Below are 12,251 nucleotides of genomic sequence, written 5' to 3'. Positions count from 1 at the left end.
TTGTTGTGAGCCAATTTTCAACTCAGTTCAACAAAATATCGTATGGCATTTTATCTTTTGATTTTTGAGCAGTGTGGAGCTCTGATGATCTGTCTGAAAGCCAAGGTAATCAAATGTGTGAACTAAGTGCTTTAGAAAATTTGACAATGCGACAAAACATTTTTTATTATTTGAATCACTGGCGTGCCATGACTCGAGTCAATGATGGCGCTTATTACAACACTTGGGTCTTATAAATGGATCATCAGTTCATTTAGAGCTGTTTCATAAAACGCTGGGTTACAGGAGTAGGACTCGAGGGTTTGTTTTGCTTTCCCATAGTCTGAGTTTTGGAGACACGTGATCGAGTGTGTCAGTTATACCAGCATTGATATGAACCACAGAAAAAACAATGTTAATCCATTCATGGTATCTTACAGGGTTGCCACTGAAGTGCGGCAGTGACAGTTGTGGTAGTTTGGTGGCTTGCTTGTTACTTACCTTGTTGTCGGTAATGTAGTTTTTGCATAAGTTTTATGGAACTGGTAGTAGCAAAAATTCTTGTAACTGAGCAAAATTAGAAGGATTTGGATTGCTGTTATCATTAAACTTTGAAAATGTTGGACCAGGCAATTGAAATATATCATTTTTGTAGTTATTTCTGTTGTTATAAATCGTTGTGGCCGTGGGTCCGTTGTTCAATTGTAATTGATCAGGTTTCTACTTTTTGTCGGAATTTGTTACTCCTACAAACTGCTTTGTCGATGTCGAATTACAATCATTAATTGTTCTCGTCCTGTAGGGTTGTACCAAAATTAATCGGTTCGATGTTGTTCTCAATCTCAATGTGAACCAAGTGGTTGCCAAGAAGCTGTTGCTGGTATAATTTCTGCCACGCTTGTGAAATACCAGCTGTCTGATTGTCTGTAATGTGCGCAATATTCTTCGTTGCGACCGAGTTGATGGTGTTAAAAGGATGGTTCAATTGCTGTCCATTTGCAGCAGATATGTTATCCCTCTTTTCGTTAGACGTCAATGCGTTTTGAAAAGTGCCAAGGTTTGTTTGAACATTCAATTGAGAATTGGCCACCGGTACTCTCGGGTACTTGTTTCCCACTTTTGAAACAATTGTAGTTTCTGTCATAGTGAAGAAGTAAACTGATAATTGTCTATTTTTTCTGTACTCATTGCGGCTTGCTGTACATTTTGTGTTTGATTTTGACATACTTGCTCTTTGAGTCTTTGTACATTGATGTCAAGTTCTCCAGAGTCTACTTGTGGTTCCTGATTCTCTATTTTTGGTGTAACAACTGCTGGCGCTGTCTCTTTGCTGCTTATGTTATCTCTTGTAGTGGAAAGAACATGCACTTCCGATTGGTTCTGTGCAGTCGAACTTTCACACCTGATCTGTGTTTCACGGTTTTTGAAAAGTAGCTGATGAGTTTCTTCAGCTGGAATTACTAAAAAGGGCTCCCGGGTTTGTTCATATGGCATTGGATGGCACAAGGTGAGATAGTTGCAAAAAATGGTATGTTATCAAAGTCGTTAGGTACAGCATATTTTTTCTAGATTTTCTTGTAAAATCTAATTTCATTAGCAAGTTGATAAGTCTGCAGATACGTATCCTCAGCAGGTATTTTTTGTTGACGATTTATGTCAGGTTCAATGTCGTTTTTACTATGTCCTGAAGTTTTTTCAGGTTTTTGCTTTGTATTTTGAACGTTTGTTTTATGTAATTTGGCGTCAACAGTTGTGCTTGTGGCTGTTGACGGTTGAATTTTTCGGCCAAACATTAACTATTGTGTTGAAAGTTACATCATATTCAAAAGTAACGTCTATTGGTTGTGTTGTAGGAAGTAATGTGACGTCTCCTGCTGCCTTGGGGTTCAGTCCATCAGTTTGAATGGTGTCAAAGACAAACGGATTTGTGAATATATCCAGTTGCTGTTTCGATTTGACCTTTTTTGCTGGGAAAGTTTGACTAGTTTTCAAAAATTTTGACAACAGCGGTTGTGCATTTCTGTTTGTTGGCAAAAAGGGGGAAGGTTTTGTCCAGTGAGGTATTGGTGGTGGTTGAAGTAGAGCTTTAACTTCAATGTTGTTATCCTGAACTGCCTGTGTTGACTTCTCGGTTCATGTTGGCGATGATCTGTTAGAACCAAGAAGGCGCAAGCTGCACTTCAATCTGAAGCTAATGTCATATCGAAATTGTGTTGACGACTGCTTGAGGCAAGGATCATAGAAAAAAGCTTCGATTTAATCGAATTTAGGAAAAGCTTCGCTTAATTCGTAATTAGGCGATGCGTTCAGGCAACACAAGCGACTGAACACAAGTTTAGGTACCTTGCAAAGAAGTTTTTGGCAGGAAGATATTTTTTGTTGAAGTGTCTTTTTTTCTGTTCTAAACACCAAATTGAAGAGTCTTTATGTGAAAATAACGAGTGAAACCGTTCTTTAATCATCAATCTTCAAATCCTGTGAGGTGACGCCTGAAACCACTTTTTCTGAAAAAATTTGACCCCTGATGTGTTATTTGGTGACTACTGCGACCTTTGGAAAAAAACTTCCTTCATCTATTTGGTAACGTCTGTAACCAGGAAAAAGGGACTTCAACTGTACCTGCTGAGACAGAGGACATAATAAAAGAAAAATCTTAAGTTCGTAGAAGCTATGTTGTCATAAGTATGGATCACGATTTTGCTATCTGAGTTGAAAAAAATAGCAATACGCGTACAAATCTTATCTTGCTTATCAACTCTGGGTGTTTTTCTGGCAATTTTGGCAGCTCTGGGTGTTTTTCTTTGTCATATTGTTGTTTTGATCTCTTTGTCAGTGTTGAGTTCTTTCTTAGTCTGAGATAGGTAAAAACGGCTCAAAAAATTTCTTTGTGGCGCAATTTTGAATGGGATAAGGGTTTGACAAGCCCAAAACCAATTCAACAGTTAGACCAAATAATAGATATTCCGTTTCATACTTTCTCGAAGCATAATTCTTGAAAACTGTTACACTGTATTAGTAAGCTAAATCTAGCTTTCTGGCTTTTGTTTAATAAAAAAGGAAAAACTGTCAAACGTGCGAGCGTAAAACAATTGTTCCGTGAACAGACTCAAATAATTGCTATTTTTGTTTAAAAACGTTTGACCAAAAAACTTAGGAAGACTTAATAATTGTTACAATAAACCAAGCACTTTGCTTTTGTTAGTTACTCTCAATATTTTTTTCCAGATGTTTCTATAAAGCTTCAACTGAAGGAGACCCTAAATAGTTGTGTTTTTGAGGCAAGGATCATAGAAAAAAGCTTCGATTTATTCGAATTTAGGAAAAGCTTTGCTTAATTCGTAATTAGGCGATGCGTTCAGGCAACACAAGCGACTGAACACAAATTTAGGTACCTTGCAAAGAAGTTTTTGGCAGGAAAATATTTTTTGTTGAAAATTGTCTTTTTTTTCTGTTTTAAACACCAAATTGAAGAGTCCTTATGTGAAAGTAACGAGTGAAACCGTTCTTTAATCATCAATCTTCAAACCCTGTGAGGTGACGCCTGAAACCACTTTTTCTGAAAAAATTTGACCCCTGATGTGATATTTGGTGACTACTGCGACCTTTGGAAAAAAAACTTCCTTCATCTATTTGGTAACGTCTGTAACCAGGAAAAAGGGACTTCAACTGTAACTGCTGAGACAGAAGACATAATAAAAGAAAAATCTGAAGTTCGTAGAAGCTATGTTGTCATAAGTATGGATCGCGATTTTGCTATCTGCGTTGAAAAAAATAGCAATACGCGTACAAAGCTTATCTTGCCAATCAACTGGCTCTTTTGATCAATTGTTTTCAAGTATTCTGGTCAAGTAGCTTTCACTTTTCAATCAATCCGCAAAAACAGCAAAAAACTTCTTTGTTTCGCTAAATTAATTTACTGCTGCCGCTTTAAACTACCGAAGAGCTTTTCTTGCTAAGGAAATCACAGTTACTCATCTACAAAGAAAAAGGAAGTTTGTAACAAAAGTTGAAAAAAATTTCAACAAATTTTACTATCTGATTCCTAAAAGGTAAAATTTGTCTATGAAACTTTTTTGCAGCTTTTTCTATTAACAAGAGTGTCCTTTCTTATAAGATTCGCATGAAAATCAATAATTATTTGCCCAAAAGTTTGATTTTGCCAGAATTTTCAGAAAATGAACGGTTGCTTCTTTGCTCAAGCTATGCTAAGAAAAGTTTGAGTTTTTGAATCAACGATTTTCATCGGGGGAACAGGACTTTTTAGGTGAAGTCTGAGGCCTAGGCTGATCATCTGCGGTAACGTTTGATTCTGAAAATAAATGTCTTGCCCTTCTCAAGGTGACTACTGAAACCTAAATTTTCCAAAAAAAGAAGGTCACAATTTAGAATTTGACTTTTTTCCTTTGTATTAAAAAAATGTCAAAGAATGACAAGTGTCATAGAATACCACCGAGACAGAAATCCGCCAACAAATAAATCTTTTGCAATTCCAGTAACTGTAGAAATTATATTTCCACCACCGCACTGTCATCGAAAAACTCAAGTTATATTGAATAGAGTGGGTGGAAAAAAGTGGGTGCTTCTGAGCAAGAAAAAATGTTTATCAGGAGGATTGCAAAAAAAAGTTCGTGCAGAAAATTATCAAAAAACTTTACACTCTATGTGTAGAGAACACGTTTCTAGTAATGTAAAATCAGTAAAGTAAAGTCATGTTCGGTCTCTTTTATCGGAGAGTTACTGTTTTACACGTGTTATTTGGACAAATTCAAGTTGCCACTTTTTTGGCGGGCAGAGTTTCCATTTTTTTAATATTGGCGTTGGCCATCTTGAATTGATGTTTTGCGGAGTGAAGGAGTGGAGTAAATTTTTGTAAAGTAACGGGCTCTGTACTCAAATTTAGAATAGAATATGAAAAAAAAACAGAAATGACTATAAATCATAGTGTCTCTATCCTTACTCAGTTTAGATTTTGATACAGTGGGGGCCGTTAGTGGCCGATTATTATCAAGCAATCTATACTGTATGCTTTTTCCAGCGTTATGAGGACAACAGCACATAGCAATTTAAAACAGGATGATAATGCAGAATTTGGAACTTTTCAGGATTTAACATACTCGCAAATTTTTCTTTCTTCCAAAGCTGAAATTTATATCGCAATCTTTTGTGGGCAACCGCTTTAAAAAAATTTAGAAAAACTGTAAATTTCAATTGAAATCTAAGCGCTCACGATCAGTGAAACTGAAACAAATTAAAATTCCCGGGAAAAGTAAGCTCTCAAGTCGAAATGTTAATCCATGGAACTATACAATTCAACAATTTTTATATGATTTTATCGCAGTATACGACTTGAATTTCGAATGCAGAACTTTTGCAACGGTTAGCAGGGAATGTGACAGGGAATTGTTTTCGAATTGTCCAAATTTGGTGACATTCTGAACTCAATTAAACCAAATAGGAAGGCTCTTTCGAGACTGTGCGTACAAACCCTTAAGCAAATGGAACACATAGTTTTGGCTAGTATTTTGCGGTTTTTAGATAAGAAAAGTTCCAAAATGTCTTAAATAAAGATTTTTTAAAACAATTAAAGGAAAACTGTTTCTATTAATTGAAATGAATCTTAAAAAATGACATCCGCAGAAATTACGTCAAATCTGATTGCTAATTAATCTGGCACAAACAAATAGACAGCAGAGAGATCAAAGTCAATTTACGACATTGAAGTCAAGTTAGTTGAAACATTTATTTTATCGCTCTTTCCTCGAGCGCTTCCGTTTAATCTTTCGGAGGTCCTCTAAAACCCACATACGCAAATTTGCTGTCAAATTAAGTCCATAAAAGCTAGGTGGAAGATTTTAAAGAAAGATGACAATTATGCGCATAATTGTACAAAAACAATACGATTTCATCTTTTATAAAAAAAAAATTCATGATATACGAATTTTTATATTTTTTTAAACGAGCGAAGTCATACTGATAACTTCTTATTTTTTATTGCCTGAAATTTTTCGTCAACCGAAACCTTATGTAAAAGTTTATCTTGTGAGTCACTGGATTCAATAGGATTATTCAACAGAAAATAGAATATGAAAAAAAAATTTTCAATTGCTTCTCAAATAAAGAAGTAGATACTAGATTTAGTGTAGCTCAACATAGATTTGCAAAAAAAAACTTCTTGAAAAGACAATTTTTTTCTGATGTTACTCAATACTCTTAAGATAGAATGAAATTTGCGTTGATTCAAATAGTAACAAAAACGCGTATAGGTGCACAGAAGCAACTCGGCTTTATGGTCCAGAAAAACAAACAAATGTCGAAGGAAAATGTTCGAGTTATTTTTTTCTCGTTCTCTTTTCCTCGATCTCTTTCTCAATACTTTTTTTTTCTTTTCGGGACTATCACAGTTATTTGTTTTTGGTAAGGTTCCAGTTAAGCGAAACCATAGAAAACAACTTCAAGGTGTATTGTTTTAAGAGTTTTTATTAGAGTGTAACGGAAAAAAGTAAAGTTACTTTAAGCTCTTGATTTTTAGATTAAAAATTATGCGTTTGTTCAAACTCTTTCAAATCCTTTTTTTCTGTTTTGGTCACATCGGAAAAACTTTGGTAAATATGTATAATACATTAAAATATTATTAACATTTTTAACGAAAAATTTTTTCAAAATTTTGTTACATAATTTAATAGCCTTCTTCCCCTCCAGCCCCCAAACTTTTCTATTTCCTTCTTATTGTCTATTTCTTTGGTAAAAAAACAAACTTCACGGGCTACAATTAGGTTTTCTGTTTTTTTCTCAACAATGCGTAAACAAAAAAAATTGACTCAAAAAAGCTGATAATTTAAACCAGGAAAGAACGAAGTGGCCATCTTTGCAATCAAGAAGATGAAAAAAAATAACCATTTCTTTTATCATTCAATTTTGACCCAATCAACCGCATATCGTACAAATTTGTTGTTAGTCAAGTACTAAAACGAATTATATGTCTACTCGTCATCCAACTGGTCAATTTCCCCATCTAATAATTATAGCATTCATTGCATAATTAAACAACGCTTGGTTTTGTCTATAAAAGGCACCGTGAAATAGAATGGTGAAAAATTTTTACTTTATTTTTTTGCAGAGGCAAAAATGTGTCCGCCACATTTATATTAGAAAAAAAATAATTCAACGCAATGAAAAAACATACATAATTTTATCAAAAAACTTGAGGTGAAGTGTGTAAGAATTGCTTCATATCACTCTAATTTTGTCTATCATACCACAAGACAAAAAACCATTATCCGTTCAAAGCTTTACCCCGATTATTTTACTTTGGATACTTTAAGCGTTGATAACTAGATCTTTTTACAATTGTTTCTTGCTTTTCTGCCATATAGTTATTCAAGATGTACTGTAAGCAATCAAAATTAAATCTTATAGAGTCTAATGTGGTCCCAGTACTTGACACTGTTCCATTTTTGTCATTAACAACAACCCAAAGTATATTTTTATATAGGTTGGTCAATTTTTCAGCAACACCTCTGATCGAGGCAGACCAATTTTGTTCCGGTTAAAAGTGATGGAATTCAACTGTCAACTTTGGAACCGTACTTATAGAAAGCTATGAGTAAAAATGTCATTGAAATGCACAGTTGTCGTTAATTTTTTACTGGTTAAATTTTGATTCTGAGATTTTTCTGATTCAGTAAAACAGTGAAGTCAATAAAAACAATTCCGAGGGCTGGGAGAAAGGTGTCCAAATCAGCTCAACATTCACTCTCTTCCAGAAAGTTCAAGTTCATTTTTATGTTCTCAATGCTATGTCTTTTTTTAAAACTTGGGATTTTGCGGAACTTTTGTTGGTAAAAAAACCGTCTTTGTATTCTGTATATCTCAAATTTAAATAGGACAACTATATACATCCCCTGCCACCACCTGCTTCCATTTTTGCAAACATTCTCCCGTTCTTATCTGTTCCGTTCTCAAAGTGAAATTAAGGTGAAGTTTGCAAGAAATGCGGTATATCTTTCTAATTTTTTTAGTGCAAAAATTGTGAAAAAAATCATCATCGCTTTCAATACATTTACCTCCATTATTTTACTTTTGAATATTTTAAGTGTTGACAACCAGATCTTGTTTTACAATTTTTGTTTCTGCCCTATAGTTTTTCAAGATGTATTGTAAGCATTCACACTTAGTACTAAGAGAGCCTAATGTGGTATCATTGTTTGACACTGGTTTATTTTTTGTCATTAACGACACCTCAAAATATGTTTTTCTTCTGATTTAGATTGGTTAACTTTTCAGAAAAACCTCTGATCGAGTTAGACCAATTTTGGTCCCTATCTTGGCTTTGACAAAATTCTTGTTTCAATATTTTTTTGTTTTCAGGATATACTCCAAATAAAAGTGCTAGAATCAAACTGCCAACTTTGAATCAGCACTAAAAGAAAACTGAGTAAAATTGTTATTGTACTACCCAGGTCATGTTTATTCTTACAGGTTAAATTTGGATTCACGATTCTGAGCGGTTTTTTATTCGATTCAAAACGAAGTCGAGAAATATATTTCTGAAAGCTGGGAAAAAAGTGTTTCAAATCAGCTCGCGTTGACGCTCTTAAAGAAGTGTCAAGTTCTTTTTGCCTGTTTTTCGCTGCATTTTTTGAAAAATGTTACTTTTCCGAAAATTTTTTTTCTGGTGAAAAACCTTCATTAGCCAATATTGCTTGTTTTCTGTAATTCTCAGTTTTAACTTAAACAACTACATATATCCCTTGATACCGACTGCTGCCATTTTTCAACACTTTTTCCGTTCTTATTCATTCCATTCTCAAATTGAAATTCTATCTTCACCTAAACTGTTTTTTATTGGGAGTTCTATTGTTGTTAGAAAAGATTGAGAAAAATGGTTTATTCTGCAATTTCTGTTCAACTTCAAATTTTTGTTTAGATGTTCAATTAGAGCAAAGGAAATTCAGTCATCTATTTATAACTATTACAATTGATGGAAAATATTTCAATAAACTTCTTCAAACTTTTTTTAGTTCCTTTATGTCAGAAAGTAATACCTTTTTAAAGAAAAACTCTAGTATCCATTATTCATTTTGTGTTAAAACTGTCATTAAAACGTATATCTGGGACATACAAATTGTTAGCCTACCCTCCACTGAAGGGCAGCGCATTTAAAACCAAACGATGTGAGAAATATTTGACGAGGCACTCAGACCAAAAAATTCTGGCTTCCAAGCAAATAAAAAAAAAGACCGCTCTAAATACTATAAATATAGGTTTTCATGCAATTAAGATCACTATGTGAAATAAATTTAAGCAAAGGGTACAAGTCTAAAAAAGCAAAGGGTACAAGTCTAAAAAATAAAAATCAAAATTTATTATTAAAAAACTATAGATAAAAAACGAAGATTTCTTATCGCTTAAAATTATTTGCTAAGAAACAAATTTCTCAAAAATCATAAAATTTAGATAATTACTTTGTGGCCCATCTTGCGTTTTAGCCATCGAGAAAAACTAATTTCTATTCGCGGTAACAGAGTGCTGGGCAGCTCAGATAATTCTTACTGAGCTCTTCAGGCCCAAACAGACTCACAAAGACAAAGCGCGAAAAGTTGAAAATTGCAAAAATCTGTTTCAGTTTTAACAAAGTGTTCTCAAAAGCAACTCTCTTAACAAACGAGATGAGTAATTTGTAAGCAAACAACAACTTTGCTCAATTGAAAACAGCGCAAAATAGACGAAAAGTGTCCAAACTTGAAATTATCCAAATTAACTTTTTAAACTTGAATTTCGTGCTATTAATGTGTCCAACACTCTTAAAATCTGAGTTACTAAAATCTATTCAACCATTGGTACTATTTAGGGAGATGTTTTCTGAGCATTAAGCTCAAGGCACAAAAACAAGGAAAAAATCAAGAGAAAATGGATTCAAAACCTACTGAGCTGTCAAATTGTACCACTCTTTCCCAGAAAGATTCTCCGATTTTTATTCCCACATTACAAGTAATGTAACAATTAGTTGCGTTGACTTTTGAATAACCGCATTTTCTTACTTTTGCACTAAAAAAGGTATCAAAAATTAATTCAAAATTGTAGTATCTGCTAATGTGTACAAAATGATTTCAGGAAGACAATCACTCTGTTTTAATTCCAGTATACGCAAAACATTTTCAAGTTGATGTTCTCAGATTATGGTATAGGTAAAAGGTCGACAAAACAGCGCAAAAAGGTGCGAAGTTCAAAAATACGTATCTCCATTTTTGAAAAACAACCATTTAGTAAAACTTTATTTATATCTCCGTAAGAAGAAATTGAGACCTGTCATTATCCAGTGTACGTCATAACACTACAAAAATGTACAACCTTTCAGCTGTCATACGAGCTTTAAAATGTATATATAAAAATCTCAAAAATTTCAAGGAATCTCGTAGTAAGAGTAAATAGAAAGCCGAGAAACAAATGGTTGAAACCAAAACCGTTGTAAAGATTAAATTATAGCTCACAAGAAACGGACTGTGACCTGTCTTTACAGAGACTAAGCTACAAATACACCGAAAAACTACTTGAAAAAAAAGCGTGGCTCAAAAATACAAATATTTTTGAAACAAATACTTTCAAAAGTCCAAACAGACATAAGGTTTCAACAAAAAGAGATGAATTATGTTGCCATAACTCAGGAAGCCAATTGTGCCTGTTATTTACAGAATAAGTCGTGAGACCACAAATTAACAACAGGCAGAAGCCAAAACTTCAGAAACAATTTTACGACACCATAGTGTCAAGGCACTATAATTATAAGGTTTGATCTACAGGAATTGTAAATCATCAGTTGGTTTTCATCAGACCATCAACGCGTTTTCCTTATATAAGACTTCCTAGACAACGAAATGAATATTTAGCAGTATATAAAGCACAAATATTTTCTATTAAAAATAACAGGTGAAAGCCATGAGTCAAAACATAACCAAACGAAAAAAGTTTGAATCAACAAAAGTAGTTGAGACTTTTCATTATTGATATTGAGTTACATGCTGACAAAACCGAAGGCAAAAAAGTTTTCTTTAAAAGTTTACTTGAAAGTCATTAAACAAATAGCTATAAGTTAAGTCTTTAAAAAGGTTCAGTCGTACGTCCTAGTGAAGCAATTGAGAAAAATCATAATCAGATATATTTCATAAAACAACCAAAGACAAACATAGGAAAAAGTTTTAAAAAATCTACTTAATTTTGCGAGAGAACTGTGTCTCAGCCCAAAAGCATTAACTATTTAACAAAAAACAAATAGTATATTCAGACTCAGCTTTTTTTAAACGCATTTTCCCAACTACGTTTTCCCTCAATTGGACCTGTCAATAATGTAATAATTCGTCTAGGAAATAAAATGAACTTCTAAAATGTGCAAACATGCTCATATTTAAAAAAGTAAACTCGTAGCACCAAAACCAAGAAACCATTGGTTAAAGATAAAACCGGCACAGACATTAAATTATAACGAAAAGAAATGGGTTTCCGATTGTTTTTAATGAGACTACGGCAGAAGTTAATTAGAAATAAGATAAAAATAGGCGAAGTTCAAAAATTCACCAAATTTTTTTATACATCTTCAAAGCTATAAGAGACATTAGATAACAACTGAAAGCATTGTCTAGGTTCATATATACCTCTTGGATCTTTGATTGGGTAGACTAAGTTAATGGACTACAAAAACTATAAAAAATGAAAACAAAACATAAGTCAATGAAGACATTAAGAAAACAATTAGTCAGAGCCATAAAAACCATGAGCTTAACTCTGAGTTAGTAATTTACATATAACTATAAATGCGGAAATATTTTTTAAAAAAGCCGCGCTCCATTAAAATCTAAGAAAAAAAAATTTTTCACGTAAGGATCCATGGTGAGATCAATATCAGCCCTGATAATGCTGCGCGGCTAAAAAAACACTCAATTGTTCAAACGGTTACGAAATAGATCAATTTTTAAGCACAATTTTTCAGTATATCAAAAATAAATAGTGCGTTTTGTATAATTATCGAGCTTAACTTTGCGACAAACTGCCAAAATTATAATTGCAGAAGACACCTAAAGCCAGCGGGAGTGCAAATTTGACTACAAAATGTACAACCTTTAAAATGTCACTACAATGTCAACATCACTACCGTTAAAAATTTAAGATATTTTAGCAAAATTAACACAAATTTGCTCGAAAATACGGAAAATGTGAATAAAAACGCAGGAATATCGTCTACTATTCACAAAACTTAAAACCTCAATTACTCCCTGAAA

Source organism: Convolutriloba macropyga, chromosome 9 (genome assembly GCF_964194025.1).
Source record: "Convolutriloba macropyga chromosome 9, txConMacr16.3, whole genome shotgun sequence".
Lineage (NCBI taxonomy): Eukaryota > Metazoa > Xenacoelomorpha > Acoela > Convolutidae > Convolutriloba > Convolutriloba macropyga.
Note: the sequence above shows the minus strand (reverse complement) of the source record.